This window comes from Corvus brachyrhynchos, unplaced genomic scaffold (genome assembly GCF_000691975.1).
Source record: "Corvus brachyrhynchos isolate BGI_N302 unplaced genomic scaffold, ASM69197v1 scaffold89, whole genome shotgun sequence".
Lineage (NCBI taxonomy): Eukaryota > Metazoa > Chordata > Aves > Passeriformes > Corvidae > Corvus > Corvus brachyrhynchos.
Window position 1 is genome coordinate 3,734,944 of NW_008246063.1, and position 12,818 is coordinate 3,747,761.

The 12,818-nt window shown below is 43.1% G+C and overlaps 1 long non-coding RNA gene across 1 annotated transcript; it reads left to right on the plus strand.

Annotated features, from left to right (window-relative positions):
* The first annotated feature begins 1,978 nt into the window (after window positions 1-1,978).
* On the plus strand, window positions 1,979-4,842 carry LOC108449714. The gene is made up of 3 exons (XR_001865985.1): window positions 1,979-2,161; window positions 2,839-2,972; window positions 3,450-4,842. It is a non-coding gene; the product is annotated as an uncharacterized LOC108449714 (long non-coding RNA).
* Window positions 4,843-12,818: the final 7,976 nt, after the last annotated feature.

A 12,818-nucleotide genomic window follows, 5' to 3' on the forward strand; every position in this document is an offset into this window, starting at 1 on the left:
ACTCTTCCCCTCCCAGTAGAATACACTCATCCCTCAATGGCGATTCCTTTTCATTCCTGTCTCTGTACTGAGTGAATCTTTTTTTTTTAATTACAGCACAAAGAACTTCAACAGAGCTGATGGATGGAGCTGTTCCCTCACCTTACCCAAAGGGCAGAAGTCATGAAGGTGCATTTATGGATAGCAGACATGACCTCCAGTCTGCTTCTCATCTCAGGCAGAAGAAAGTAGTGAACACAGACTTCCAGCCTTCAGTAAGCTCTCTGAATAGTTGGATGAGATACTTGCTTGTGTTTTCCAGGACTTCTTCAGTTTCTTCTGACTGACTGGCTAATATCCAGCTACGCTCATTTCACAGAATTCAGAACTTCTGCAATACTTTTTCTTGTCAGATCCCAGCAGAAATTCCAAGGACACAATGTCCTATATCACCTATGAAGGAACTTACAGGCATACATTAAACCAGATAACCAAGTATTTATATCTACCAGAACTATTTGCTTTTAGGGCAAGTGGAAAACTCTTGTCAAGAGTTTTGTGTAAGACATAGGATGAGCAAATCCAATCTTTGCTTTCTTTCACAGGGCTACAGCCCAAGTACACCATGATATCTTTCAGCTTGATGTCTGAAGAAGGAAAATATTACTGTTGTCAATTAATCACATAAATAACAGGCCTTTGGCCAGCTGCAAGTTGCTGAAGTCCTCAGCAAATTCTTTGCCAGCTCAATGGTTTGGCAGACACAGATTTTCCTCCAGTATTCTCTGAGCTCACCAAATTAATTTCTCTATTCATCAGATGTACACAGAAAAGCCCACATTTAGAAATATTTTATGGATCTGAGGTGTTTTGAAAGAAGATAAGCCTTTCTGTTGAAAGATCTAGAAGGCTGGTCTGCAATCTCTGTGACACTGGGGTTCATGGCTCCTGAGTGTTACCCATAATCATGACCTAAATGAAGTACTGAAAAATATTAGGCGAAAAATCACCCTATAACTTAGAAAATGTGCATTTAGAGAATTTACTTTGTCCATTTCCCGATCACAGAACTACCAGAGCCAGCATGGTCTAGCCTGGAGCCATCTGCAGAACGGCCACACTTCCCAAGGTCAGCAGCAAAACTGTATCCAGAATGGCTGCCATGTGGTGACTCTGTATACTCCAGCATAAATTGGATTTGAAGAACAGTAGACAAAGATAATCAAGGAGATCAGGAAGAATTCTAGTTCCACTTTTGATCTGCCAGTTTAGATGAATTCTGGGTCAAGCAAAACTCTGTTTTGTATACAGGACTAAGGCTAGGTGAGTCTTGTACATGACACACTTCTGCAAAACTTTGAAATGTCTGCCTGGATAATAAGCTTAAGCTGTAACCTTTCAAGGATTCTGTCTTTATAGTGTGATAAAAGAATTGTTTTCCATCGACTGAAGGGCTCAGAGATGCTATGAAGAGAGGGGTGACATGCATTAAAGAAGGCTCAGAATAATACCACATTAATAGTTGTCATGTAACTGAAGAGGTTCTCAGGTGGTCGCCCCTCTTTGTGGTTCAGTAAATCCATCACTGCTGATACCACATCTTCTTTTTAAAAATATTTCACAAAAAAATAGGGCAGGGAACTAAACAGAGCGGCTGAAGAAAATGACAGAAGGTGTAGCTCAGTTCAAGAGCATCCAGAGCTCCATCCTGCTCACTTAGCCTGGGTAGCCTTATTGTTGTTTTTTTTCCCCTCAAAAATTCTGCATTTTTGAATTTTCACATATGTTTTCATTCCCTCTGCTGCCATTGGGCAGGGAGACAACCAGAGAAACAAACCTGGCCCAGTCACACTTCTGATTGGGTGCTTGCACATCAGCTGTTTTTCTGATTCATTCACGGATAGTGTTGGTCTGTGCCCTCTCTGTTACGTACCGTGCAAAATTCTTGCAACTGAATAATTAATCCATATTTCATTTATTTAATGTAATTTTATTTTATTTCATTTCATTTCAGGTCCTGCATTTCTTGGAAATGCATGTCCATGTGGTGGAAGGTGTGCAATAACCTGATTTATACAGATGTTCAGTAGAAAGAAATAATGCAAGTTCCTGGTTCACACAGATGAACATTCCTGTGTGTGTTTTGCAGGTGGTGCTTCATCCTTTCTGTTATAACATGCCAGTAAGTTTTAAGCCCCTCTGAAAAGTCTCGCATTTTTTCTATGCAAAGAAAATGTTCCACTAACCACAGATATATCAGAGTCCTGTAGATGCAAAAAAGGCAGCAATCCTTCACCATAGTGGACAGAAGACAGAATTTACCACCTTCAGTAGATAAAGAGGACCTGAAAGAGAGCTGGAGAGGGAATTTTGACAAGAACCTGCAGTGATAGGACAAGGGGGAATGGCTTTAAACTGAAAGAGGGAGGGTTTAGATTAGGAAGAAATTCTTTACTGTGAGGGTGGTGAGGCCCTGGCACAGGCTGCCCAGAGAAGCTGCGGATGTCCCATCCCTGGAAGTCTCCAAGGCCAGGTTGAGTGGGGCTGGGAGCAACCTGGGGTAGTGGAAGGTGTCCCTGCCCATGGCAGGGGCTTGGAACTGGGTGATCTTTATGGTCCCCTCTAACCCAAACAATTCAATGATTCTGTGATTATGGGGGATCAACATGCAGGAATCACCACTGGGTCAGGGTTAGGCTAATTAAATGAAGGAAAGTTTGCAGGGCTTAAACAGAAGATGCTTAGTCTGTGGAGATACAGAAACACTTGAGCATGTGCAAAGCAGTGCTATTTCACTTAGAAGCAGTTTTGAGAGTAGAGTAATACTTTGCATGAAAACATAACTGTACTGCTCCACAGGAGTCAAAAAACCAAATCAGATGTTGGAAAAAGGAGTTGACACCATAAAAGAGAACTTCATTGTACCTGTGGTGACCCCACATTACTCACATCCTGATGACTGTATGGAGTTGTGTCCCATCCATCTCAAAAAGGTATAGTAGAACCGAATTTCATGGAAAGGGTGACACAGCAAGGGATAACAGTCTGAGGGATGATTAAAAGACTGAGAATCTTCTCCCTTAAAAGTGAATAGCAGAGGAGGAATTTTAAAGAGGCCTTTTAAAACCTGAGCGGTATGGAGAAAATTATAGTTTACGTCACGTCTTCTTTCAAGACAAGAATTAGGGGATAACAATGAAACTCCCAGGCTGCAGGTTCAGAGCAAACAAGAGGATACTGTCCCTTGTGTAATGTATCATTGTGCTGTGAAATTTCTTCCCATGGGATGCTGGAGATGTTATAAGTTTATGTGGGTTCAAGAAGTGATTAGGCAAATTCATAGAAGAAAACATGTGGTAAGGACTATTAAATGCATTCACACAATGCCTGTCTCAGGAATTCCAGGATGACAAGTCACAGAAGACGGGCAAATGTCAGCACATGCTGACTCAGTTCTTTCTCTTTCTTAGGAATCCTCTTCCAGCCAATGTCTGGGGTGGCATAATGTGCAGAAGAAAATTTGGGTCCCACCTGAAAAAGTTGCTGCCTCCTGAAAAAAGTGGACTTGTGCAGGGATCTAACTGTGAGACAGGCTGAACATCGAATGTGGAGCAGAAGGTGCTAACACAGGATAACGATGATCCACCGACGAGAAATGCAGTTCAGCAGTACCAGATCATCCCTCCGAGCACTGCTTACTTCTGCTAGAGCTGGAAATCACAAAAACTGCATTGCAAGCCCTTCAGAATTCTTGGCAGCATTGTGAAAACACAGTCCAATAGATTAGTGCTTTGCTGCAATTTTTGGAGCTCAGCTAAAGGCATATTCAAAGACCCTGCTGTTCAGATTGTGAACAGTCTCATCCCTGTTCAATAATGTCTGAAGCCCAGGAATAACCAGCACCCTGTGAGGAAATTCAGTTGAAAGGCGTTCACATCCAGATGTTTGTCTGATCCATATATCCAATGAAGAAATTTTATTGTCTTCTTTTAAACTCTGTTTTCAGCTCTCCTTTAAATCACAGTGCAACCTATGTGCTCCAGAGTAAAACTTCATGGGTTTTGACAACATTAGAATCATAGAATCAATTTTTGGGGGAGGGTAGGGTGAGGCAAAGTCTGTATGTAACCATGGCTTAGATAGAACAGGCACTTTCAAAATGCAAAACCAAACTTAATTATAATTTTGTTCTGAACTTAGATGTCAATTAGGCCTTAATGACCTAATGATGCCATTATAAATATTTGTGCAGACTTAAGCTAAAAGCAAAGATTTTAACTTTTTATTAAAAAAAAACCCAACTGTGAACATGAGTGTCCACCATCAAAGCAATGATAAATCAAACTTTAAATTAAACAGTGCCAGTTCTACTTGCCAACATGCCAACAGTTACAAGAGAGTGAAGTCAAAGTGCAGGTTCTTGAAGATTGCTTACAGTGATCTGCTTGCAGAGTTTGCAAATACAATGATTTCCTCATTTGCTGAGTGACAGCTAATGCAGGAGCCTGGCTAACATATACCAGCCTTCCTTCCTGCAAGCTCTGAGGTAGGGTAACATTAATGGAGGATACAGAACAGGCAGTTTTGGGAGAGTAAATTGCAAATTGCCATCAATAATTTCTCTGATAATTGTTACTTTTCTCTTTTTTTTTTCTTTTCTTCACAAATTGTCCATGAATAAGTTATGGCTGAAATAATGTGCTGAAGAGGAAGAATTTCTGCCACTGTGTCTATCATGAACTCTTTTCTATGAATGTATGATTGACTAAGGTCAGGCAGCTTTGCCTACACACATATGTTATGTGTATTGTTTCTTTTCCATCATTGGTTGGCAGGAAATCTAAGAGTAAAGTCTTCTGGAAAAACAGCTCTAAAACCAAATTCTGAGTCTGTCTGCTGATTGATTCAATTATATTTTGCTGTCTAAGCTTTTTGAAGTGCATCACATGTTGCTTTCCAAGAGACATCATTCACAAGGAACCTGGTAACTCCTCATCTCAAAGGCTGAAGAAAATCATGAACTCAAGTATAGAAGCCTTCAGATCCATCTTCCATGCCATTTAAAATGAATAGCACTGCTCTCACAGTGCCTGAACACTCTGGACAATACATTTTTCTTAGATTTTAGAATCAGAGATTGCTGTAGATTAGGAAGTAGCTCTGGAGGCCTCTATTTCAACCTTCTGTTCTAAGCAAGATTCATCTCATAGCTGGGTCAGTTTGCTTGAGGGTTCCCTCCAACAGAGTTTAAGATATCTAAGAATGGAGAAATCACAGTCTGCCTGGACAGCCTGTTCCAGTGCGTAGCTGGAATGTTGTGAAAAATGCTTCCTTGCAAATAGCAGAATTTTCTCTTACTGCAGCCTGATGCTTCTCACCTTTTCATGCTGCACCCCTGAAGAGAATTTGTCTCTATCATTTCTATAAGCACACACCAGGAGTTAATGAAGTCTTTGGCTTTAATAAGGGCAAATATGAAATACTGGAAGCAATACCTGTCTGGGTAAGATTATGTCAGAAAGTGAGCTACTTATAAAATTAATCATTGGGATATTATCCTAGCTTCTAATGGCAAAATTCATCAGCACAGATGTCATTGTGATGAAATGAACGTGAGAACATAAAAGTAAAGAGTGTAAACAGACATATATAATGAATAGTGTAGTTTCTATGTCTGTTGCAGCAAAGTTCTTCTTCTCTCCAAAATACCCTCACCCCAAGGCCACTACTGTGTGTGCATGCCGTGCTCACAGAACCTGTCTCAAATATCCTTGGTTTTCTGCAATCTCTGATACTGTCATGGCATTAAAAGATTCCCATATAGAACATCACAGAAAAAGAAGCAAAAACCCACCCTGTCCCACTGAAACTGCAGTGCCTTCATTCTGTAAGAAGCAAATCTTCTCCGTAGGCCACAGCATAGGCAGCATGATAGCAGGATAATTTCAGAGGGGTTTACAGTAGTCTGGGCAATGCTTGTAATTACCAAGGAGGATTTTTCAGATGAGGTTAGCATAGACATTGGGGGTGTACAGTTACAGAGTTATGGGCTTTAATGGTGCCAGAGGTGCAGAGTACTCTGCCTGCTCGCTGATGCTGGAGCCCTGGGGAACAGGGCTAATGCTGCTGGGGGCTTTGCTAATGCTGCTGTAGGGCATGGGGGTGGTAGTTTTCCATCCTCCTGAAGGCAGTGTGAACACCAAGTTTAGCTGTCCAAGCGACTTCTCAGCCCTCTGTCCCAGCTCCCCTTTCCCACACTGGGAACAGCAAGACCTCGGAATGGTCATTAATGGTCAGATTTGTTGGTGCAAAATTAGTTTTACCCTTTATGGGGCACGCTTGGAAAAGGACACTGAACGCCTCAGAAGACACGCTCAGTTCAGTTATTACTATCAGCAGAGAGATGTTAATTTCTGAAAAAACAAGAATACACCAGTATCAAGCGATTCATTTCTGCATAGGCAAAGATTAAAAAGCCCTGTTAAATACCAAAGCCCTTATTCTCCTGTGTGTGCTAACCTAGCCCTTCAAGGAAATTTTTGGCACGTGTGTCACTAATCAGACCCATTCTCGTTACAGTACAGCTGTTTTAGTGCCTCCCTGTAACCCTCATGGATCTCTCCTAGGCACTGAGTCAATAAGGGCTTTTAAATGAACTGCTCTATCCAGCTCATGCATTAGGAGTCTGTGATGGGTCTCACAGGGAAAAGGAGGTCACGGGCAGAGCAGTGCTGGGTGCTGGCCCTTCAGGGACAGTGGGATCTCCATTAATTACCTTGAATCTCTTTTAACCAACATTGTGAGCAGATAAGGGGCCACCATGTGGACCAGGAGTGCATGAAGGTGGGTTAAAGCAGTCTTGGTTCATACCAGCTGTTGTGATTAATTCAGGCATCTGGAACAGGAGCTAGGACAAATCGTGTGCTGTTGTTGAATGGAGGCACTGGAACACTTTGCCCCAGATACTTAAACTGCAGGATCCAGTGTAAAGCATTCTTTGCTGGCTCCGTGATGACAAATTATTTCAGTTAGGTTCAGAGCTAACTGGTATCTATTCCAGCTGGCATAAGTTAAGTGCTAGGCACCTTCATTGCACTGTATGCTGATGTTAAATTACACTAAAAGAGGGGCACTGTTAGCAGTCTGGCCATTGACTTTAATGAAACACCTAATTTGATCATTTTAATTATGAGCCGAGGCAAAGCAAGAGCATAAATGTTAAAATATCATTTCATGCCAGTAGAGAGAAAAGTTGACATTTACCTTAACTAAGGACTAGATTGCTGAGAACGAAGGAGAGAGATAATGAGCAAATGCAAAGGAAAATAGGAATGAAAAGGTGAGACAATCTGAAAGCTGACAAGACACTAGAAGGACATGACCTGGAGCTAGAGAGGTCTGGAAAAACCTTCAGGCTGGGAGAACATGAGAAGTTTAGTGAAAAGGTTCCATGTGCTTCTTTAGTTAGGAAGAATCTTGATGCTGAAAAATGGAGCCTCTGTTTCCTGCAATTCTGAAACAAAGCATTGGATATCATACAGACAAAAATATCTCTGGATTCTCTTCTGAATGGAATTATTTCTGCATTTATAAAGCTAAATTTGATCAAATTCCTACAGGAAGAAAAGCAGGCACACATTCTGTCTTTTTTTCGTTTGTTTATTTAAACAAATAAAGCCATACTTTCATTGTGACAGGCCAACAGCTACAACAGGCTTCCAACAATGTTAGCAGAAAACAGGTTCCTAAGAGAGAAGGAAAAGCAGGATTACACAATCCCTCTGCTACCAGAAGCAGAGCAGAATTACCAAAGCACTGCAATTGCAAACCATTGTGGCACCAAAGTACCTCCTCCTCCACAGGCTGAGTTCTTCTTTTGCTTTAGCCCGTTAAGAGGTGTGTGGACTTTATATGAATCATCCAAATTCCCTAAGTAAACTTGTGACATAGAAATTCTAACATTGGTCTCCCTGAGGGCCAAAATGTTGGTGCACAGACTTGGCAGGGGTGTCAGTCGCTCCCTGTTTGGTGCTCATTTAGCACTTGGATGGACATGGGGCTGTGAGGAGCTTGGCTATGTTTGAAAGGTGGATGAACTTCTGCTTTATGTACCTTATGATAGAGCCAGATTTTCCAATATCTTTTTTCTTTTAACCATTTTTTTGTCTTTATCAAGAAGTAAATTGACTGCAGTGAGCTGTGTCAACACCTTTGCCCAAAAGCTAAGAGGTGCAAGTCACGACGAGAGCTGGGGCCTGGTGCTGCCGTTCCCTAGCCAGATCTAACATGGGTCTGGGAAAGTTGCTGTTAATCAGCATCCTCATCAGGAGATCCTGAATGGTATATGATGGGAATTCAGAGCTGGAGGAATGTTTCTTCATCAGAAATTTCTCATGAGAATATGTTTCCTTACAAAAGAAATCCTTTGTTTCTAGTAAATTTAACAGCAATATTGCAAAAAGAGAATACTTGACTCACATTAAAAATCTTTGTTCTTCTCAATCCAGCAGAGAGAAATTCCCCAAGATCTTACAGTCTAGAGGACTCCTTTGATCTTCCATTAAAGGTATATAATATCTGACAATTTCAGTGGTTTATTGTCTGCATAATTGGATGCGGTCAATGGATTGGGTCAAATTCCCAGCAGGTGTAAATGACATTTCTGGCAGCTTTGAAGCTTCATTTTCTCCAGTTTCTGTCAGCTAAAGATTTTGGTTTGGCTTTGAGTTTATCATACAGTGGTTTGAAATCTTGTTTGTGTGGGCCTGGCTGGGGAGCATTCTCAGGGAAATCTGGTCCCCGTAAGTGCTGGGCAGGTACTTGAGGGAGCAGATTTGGCCTTTGTGTCTGCATTGCTTTTGACTGAGGTTTCTGATCTGCACAGGTTTCCTGTGAGCACCCGGTCAATGCTATAATTTGTCTAAGATGCAGTTTCCTGTCTGTAGGATGAGGGTGGTAATTCAGCACTGAATTTCTCCTCAGTCAAGTGATGCAAGGAGAAATCCATTAACGCAAGGCATTTGGGTAATAGGGTAATGGTGACTATGAGCAACATGAATACCTGGATTTAGTCCTGCAGAGATGCACTCTTATATTTATATGGAGATAAGAGCCATGCTTTTCTATCTGTTACTGCACCATTTGACATTCTGTGTCGAAAAAGCACAAGACAGGGAAATAAATATCCTAATTGCAGTTCCACAGAAGAATCATGTGGAAATAAAGAATGGAAAATTGAAAAGTGCTGTTTTAACTTCCGTTGTCATTTGTTCTGCCAAGCTATGTGAAGGTTTTGAAAAATAAAAGTGCTTTTTTGTGGCTCCTGGTCTCCCTCTGTAATCATCCCCTTTCTCTTCTCTAAAGCATCATGACAGTGTGTCAGTTAATAGTAATCTTACACAGAATTAAATTCTCCCTCTCTCCTCAGACCCCCCAGATTCAGCTCCAGGTCAGGCCTGGAGCTCCTACCCTATTCCTTAACTGCAGAACTTGTGCTAGAATGGATTTAATGGCATTCATAATAGATGCTTTGGGCTAAATCCTAAATGTCTTTTCATTCATTCTCATTCTCTGCTCATGCAAACTGCCAGTGAAACCAGTCATTTCCACCAAAACCAGACTTAGATTTTCTAGACTTCAAGACACACAGAGAATCAAGCCCTGAGGCCCAGAGGAGTGCAAAGAGCTGTCCCATGCTACACCACCACCTTGCACAGAGCCAGGAACACGGACCTCTGCCGGCACCCCACAAAGGTCATCCTGAGCTTTTGTCTTGTGTCATGACAGAAGTGATTTTTCCAGAGGATTTGTGTGAGCTGGTGGCATCAGGGATCAGCAGGCAAACTGAATCCAGGACAGTGAGAAGCACAGAAAGAGGCACGGAGTCAGGAGAGGAAGAGCAAGATAAACAGAGTACGAGGGCCAGAGTAACTGCGAGGTGGGAGTAGAAGTTGAACGATGGCGGAGGATGTGATAACAGATGAGGCTGCTATAAGAAGCCTCAACTATTAGTAGTATATCAGTCTTCTGTTTTACTTAGCAGTGTGCTGGAAAGTGTGATGAATTCAATCTTGTGTAGCTTGTGGAGGGACGGTGCTGCGTACGTTTGAAATGCAGAAGGTGCCACGATCTGAAGTGTACCTCAGGCCCTGTTTTATCTTGCACACCTGACATTTACTGCAGTAGGAAGTGGAGCGCAGTTTATTTCACAATATATGAAAAACATTCAATCATGTGCCCTGCTGCTCATACAGTTGCTAAGAGGATGAGATTTGTAGTAAGTGGTCTTATGAAGCTATCAAGCTGCTTCATATTCAGAGCTCAGATTTCTGCCTTTTCAGTCTGTTCAAAAAAGGCCTTTTCAAGACTTTTCAATCTGCCCAATAGGTCTTTTCAGTCTGCCAGAAATTATTAACCTTGCCAAGGCCTGATCTTCAGAGAGAACCAAAAAAGTCCCAAGCCCCTCCTTCTCCATCTCCTTTGCCTGACTCAGCAGGCCAGAAATATAATTTACCATTTTCTCATAGACTTTTGACCTGCAACTCTTGTGGGTTATTTAGTGTGTCTTCAGAGCAGGTTCAGCAAGGAAGAGCCTGGCAGTGCTCCGAGCACACACTGGAGCACCAGGGCCAGTGCCAGTCATGCTCCTTGGCTACCACTAACCACAAGCTTTTTCACTGGCCAAGCAACATTGCCCGGGGGTGTGAGGAGGGGTGAACAGTCACTGTCTAGCTAAGCTGGCACCAAGTCCTAAAAGCAGTGTGGTTATCCAGCAGAAGCTGCGTGCTGCAGTCAGACAGCTTGCTTTGCTGGTGGGGAAAAGCTACTAAACTTATGCAAAGCTCTGCTCTGCAGGCAGGTGTCTGCAGACACTTGCAAAGATGCTTTTCCACTATAGTTTAGCAGTACAGAAATGAATCCACTGCAGACATAAAATTATTCTCAGGGAATGTCTATGTAAACAGTAAGTTTTCCTACTAAATTGTCTTTTCAGGAGAAAGGCTGGGAGGTGTGTTAGGGTTAATGCCCCTCAGCTACTAGCACACACAAGGATTCTCCAGCTGCACTAAGGCAGACTGGGAACAGACAACTGAGGAGCTGGTGGAGATCTGTCTCTTTTTCTCTTCTCACATATCTTCTCTTGACACGCAAGCACAGGCAAAAGTCTCTGCAGTGCTATGTCCACACAAGAAAAATGCCTTAGCAAGAGATGTGCTCAGAAATCTCCAAGGCGCACAGTTCAGAACAGAGTTCGGGTCTGAAGACCCACTTTATTATGCCAGTATCACGCCAGTGATAACTTCACTGGACATAATGTGCCTTTCCCAAGAATCCCCTGGGTTTGGAACATTGCATGACAGACTATCTGTCCCCATGGGGAAAATAAAATGCAGGTGCTATCTGTTCCCTCCTCTACTTTGTTGCCTTCAAGAGAAAATGCCAAGAGGATTCATCCAGAGTCTCCAGACAGCTGGAAAAGCTGCAGACACAGCTGAAGTGGACATTGATAAACATTTTCTGAGTTCTGACTGCAATTTTTTTCTGCCCAGTGTCAAATGACTGATTGCACCATCTCCCTCCTAGCCCCACATCCTCAGCATCCAATTTCTCTGTCCACTTCCTTCTTCAGCCTCCTACACCTTCTTCCCAATCTGCTTTTTCCCCATCTAGGTTAGATCCCCTTTGTGACGACCTTTGCTGTCACTCTCTTCACTCTCTTTGTGCATTCTGCCCTTATCACTGATATTTTCTGTCTTGCAAATGAATACTGTGAGCTGTCAGTGGCAGCCATCCCTTTTCTTGACTGATCCTTCAGGATGGCCTTACTGAGCCTGGCTGGCAGACGACTGTCTCTAAACCTTCTGGTGAGCACGGTTTTTCAACTTCAGTGAAAAATGCATTACACAGAATCACAGAATCACAGAATCACAGAATCACAGAATCACAGAATGGGTCAGGTTGGAAGGGACCACAATGGGTCATCTGGACCAACCTCCCTGTTCAGGGCAGGGCCATCCCAGAGCACATGGCACAGGATTGTGTCCAGACAGTTCTGGAATATCTCCAGTGAGGGAGACTCCACACCTTCTTTGGGCAATCCATTCAGTGCTCGGTCACTGCACAGGAAAGAAGCTGTTCCTCATGTTCATGCGGAAATTCCTGGGCATCGGTTGATGCCTGGGCATCAGTTTCACCAGGAACAGAGCCTGGTCCATGCTCTGAGCCCTCCCTCCAGACTCTGACAGACAGGGATGGGGTCCCCTCTCAGTTGTCTCTTCTTGAAGAACAGGCCCAGCTCCCTCAGCCTTTCCTCATAAGAGAGATGCTCCAGTCCTTTAATCATATTTGGTTGTCCTCCAGTGGCCCAGATCCAGGAGCTCCATGTCACTCTTGACCTGAGGAGCCCAGAACTGGACACAGCACCCTGGATGCCCTTCACTAGGGCTGAGTAAAGGGACAGGATCACCTCCCTCTACCTGCTGGCAATGCTCTTCCTAATGCACCCCAGGATCCCATTGACCTTCTTGGCCACAAGGGCCCTGCTGGTTCAGGGACACCAGAACCCCCAGGTCCTTCTCTGCAGAGCTGCTTTCCAGCAGGTCAGCCCCCAGCCTGTGCTGGTGCCTGGGGTTATTGCTGCACAGGTGCAGGATCCATTTACCTCTGTTGAATTTCAGACAGCTCTTCCCTGCCCATCTCTTCCACCTGACAACGTTCTTCTGCAGGGCTGCACATCTCTCTGGGGTATTGGCCACTGCTCCCAGCTTTATTTCATCAGCAAACTTCCTGAGAAGGCATCTTCCCCTTATCCAAGTAATTTGTAACTAAGTAAAAAGATA